Raw genomic sequence first — 3,852 nt, forward strand, 5'->3', positions numbered from 1 at the left:
TGTGCTGCCCATTGTGCTGGATTGTCAATGCAACCCTCTTCTGTACCCAGGGTGTTTGCAGGGAGGTGCGGAACCTAATGGCCACACACATCTCCCCTAGACCGCCAGGAGGGACACCTAGAAGGACTACCGCATCCTGACAAATCCTGTGGACACACAACACGCAAAAAGTGACACAGTGAGACAAAAAGGAAATAAATAAGTGAATGTGTGCAGATATACTGCCCGGATATCCGGACGGATCTATAAAAATGTCTCCGATCCTAGCCAGAAGGCCGGGAATCAAGAGGTGAGTGCCACAAAGTAAAGAGATTATGGTGCCCGTGCTTCCACTCAGTGAGCCAGTACACCCAGTGAGTTTCGGCACCTCGGGGTCACCACTCCCCAAGGCACAAAAGTATCTCGGCTCCAGACCCTCTCAGCCTCACGGCGAGACCAGGAGGGAACAGGTCACATCGGGGCAGCTGTTGAGCCGATTCCTCAGAACCAGCCCCGGAAAGCCCTGGTACACCTGTCCCCTCCATGCAGCACCCATCCCCACCAGCCCCATACTGGCGTTACTGCCCACTGGCAGGAAAAACTGATAAGAACAGATACTACACTTGATCTTAGCCAAAAGGCCAAGAAGCGACAAAGAAGAAAGCGGCTGCAGCACACTGGAGTAGCAAAGATAAAAAGTGGTTTATTTTAGCTAAAAATATGTCCTATTTTTAGCTGGAATAAACCACTTTATATTTTTGCTACTCCGGTGTGCTGCAGCCGCTTTCTTCTTTTTCATTTTTCATATATATATATATATATATACAGGGTGGGCCATTTATGTGGATACACCTTAATAAAATGGGAATGGTTGGTGACAGTAACTTCCTGTTTGTGGCACATTAGTATACATGAGGGGGAAAACTTTTCAAGATGGGTGGTGACCATGGTGGCCATTTTGAAGTCGGCCATTTTGAATCCAACTTTAGTTTTTTCAATAGGAAGAGGGTCATGTGACACATCAAACTTATTGGGAATTTTACAAGAAAAACAATGATGTGCTTGATTTTAACGTAACTTTATTCTTTCATGAGTTACCGTATTTATCGGGGTATACCACGCACCGGCCTATAACACGCACCCTCATTTTACAAAGGATATTTGGGTAAAAAAAGTTTTTTACCCAAATATCCATGGTAAAATGAGGGTGCGTGTATGCGCGTGTATACCCCGATACATCCCCAGGAAAGGCAGCGGGAGAGAGGCCGTCGCTGCCCGCTTCTCTCCCCCTGCCTTTCCTGGGGTCTAGAGCCCTGCTGCCGGCCCTTCTCTCCCCCTGGCTATCGGCGCCGCTGCCCATTCTGTCCCCCTGACTATCGGTACCGGCGCCCCACTGCCGGCGCCGATAGCCAGGGGGAGAGAAGGGGCAGCGGCACCCATTGCCGGCGCCGCTGCCCCGTTGCCTCCCCCCATCCCCGGTGGCATAATTACCTGAGTCGGGTCCGCGCTGCTGCAGGCCTCCGGCGTGCGTCCCCTGCGTCGTTGCTATGCACGGCGCGGCGCACTGACGTCATGCGCCGCGCCGTGCAGTGCATAGCAACGACGAAGGGGACGCACACCGGAGGCCTGCAGCAGCGCGGACCAGACTCAGGTAATTATGCCACCGGGATGGGGGGAGGCAACAGGGCAGCGGCGCCGGCAATGGGTGCCGCTGCCCCTTCTCTCCCCCTGGCTATCGGCGCCGGCAATGGGGCGCCGGTACCGATAGTCAGGGGGACAGAACGGGCAGCGGCGCCGATAGCCAGGGGGTGAGAAGGGCCGGCAGCAGCGCTCTAGACCCCAGGGAAGGCAGGGGGAGAGAAGCGGGCAGCGACGGCCTCTCTCCCCCTGCCTTTCCTGGGGCGGTATCGGCATATAACACGCACATAGACTTTAGGCTAAAAATTTTAGCCTAAAAAGTGCGTGTTATACGCCGATAAATACGGTATTTACAAGTTTCTGACCACTTATAAAATGTGTTCAATGTGCTGCCCATTGTGTTGGATTGTCAATGCAACCCTCTTCTCCCACTCTTCACACACTGATAGCAACACTGCAGGAGAAATGCTAGAACAGGCTTCCAGTATCCGTAGTTTCAGGTGCTTCACATCTCGTATCTTCACAGCATAGATAATTGCCTTCAGATGACCCCAAAGATAAACGTCTAAGGGGGTCAGATCAGGAGACCTTGGGGGCCATTCAACTGGCCCACGACGACCAATCCACTTTCCAGGAAACTGTTCATCTAGGAGTGCTTGGACCTGACACCCATAATATGGTGGTTCACCATCTTGCTGGAAAAACTCAGGGAGCGTGCCAGCTTCAGTGAATAAAGAGGGAAACACATCATCATGTAGTAATTTTGCATATCCATTGATGAAGAATGGCCCCACTATCTTTTACCCCATATACCACACCATACCATCAATGTTTGTGTTCCAACAGTCTTGGAGGGATCTATCCAATGTGTGAGCATTCCTAGATGAACAGTTTCCTGGAAATTGGATTGGTCGTCGTGGGCCATTTGGATGGCCCCCAAGGTCTCCCGATCTGACCACCTTAGAATTTTATCTTTGGGGTCATCTGAAGGCAATTGTCTATGCTGCAAAGATACTAGATGTGCAGCACCTGAAACTACAGATACTGGAAGCCTGTGCTAGCATTTCTCCTGCGGTGTTGCTATCAGTGTGTGAAGAGTGGGAAAAGAGGGTTGCATTGACAATCCAACACAATGGGCAGCACATTTTATAAGTGGTCAGAAACTTGTAAATAACTCATGAAATAATAAAGTTACATTAAAACCAAGCACATCATTGTTTTTTTTTTTTTGTGAAATTCCCAATAAGTTTGATGTGTCACATGACCCTCTTCCTATTGAAAAAACAAAAGTTGGATTCAAAATGGCCTACTTCAAAATGGCCACCATGGTCACCACCCATCTTGAAAAGTTTCCCCCCTCACATATACTAATGTGCCAAAAACAGGAAGTTAATATCACCAACCATTCCCATTTTATTAAAGTGTATTCCTGCAAATCCTTTTCCTTAAAATCATCTAAAACCCTTCTCACTCCAATTTTATTTAACCCCCAAATCCCCAATAGTAGTGATATAGAACAGATTTCCCCATGGATTAGGGCCAACCTATTTCATGTAGCGGACCTAATAGACCCGATAAAGAGAACACTTTACCCCTTTAATGCCCTGAGGGATAAATTTAACTTACCCAGAGACTCATATCCATACTATGAGGAGATTAAAATGCATTTGGATATTCCCTCTGATAACTATAGTTTCCCAAAACCTGCTCGCTTTAAAATGCAAATGACTTCTCTACCGTTGCATGGGTATATGGATAAATGGGACGCATACCTGAATTGCTCACTTTCCTTGCCTCAGTGGCAAACTATATGGAAGCAAGCCTCTAAAGTTTTGTTCTGTGCATCCCTCAAAGAAAACCAGTTTAAAATTCTCACCCATTGGTACCACACGCCTGATAAATTACATTGTATTTTTCCTCACCTATCTCCTAATTGTTGGAGATGCGTAGCCGACATAGGCACCCTCCCTTAAATTTTTTGGGATTGTCCTTCGCTCAGACATTACTGGCTTTAGTTCTGAACGCTGTGTGTACGCTGCAAGGGTCAGCCATGCCCCCTCGTGCCGTCGTGCCATGCCACCTCCCATACACTTCCATTGAGGGGGCGTGGCATGGCATCACGAGGGGGGCATGGCCAACCCCCTGCAGCGTGCACACAGCGTTTGGAACTAAAGGGACATTGGGGGAGATTTAATTAAACATGTGCAGAGGAAAAGTTGACCAGTGCCTTTATAA

The 3,852-nt window shown here is 48.6% G+C and overlaps 1 non-coding gene across 1 annotated transcript; it reads right to left on the bottom strand.

Annotated features, from left to right (window-relative positions):
* Positions 1-444: 444 nt before the first annotated feature.
* LOC130277922 (U2 spliceosomal RNA) lies at positions 445-632 on the bottom strand. The gene has a single exon (XR_008845636.1). It is a non-coding gene; the product is annotated as a U2 spliceosomal RNA (small nuclear RNA).
* Between the last annotated feature and the right edge of the window lie 3,220 nt (positions 633-3,852).

The sequence above is a fragment of the Hyla sarda genome, chromosome 6 (genome assembly GCF_029499605.1).
Source record: "Hyla sarda isolate aHylSar1 chromosome 6, aHylSar1.hap1, whole genome shotgun sequence".
NCBI lineage: Eukaryota > Metazoa > Chordata > Amphibia > Anura > Hylidae > Hyla > Hyla sarda.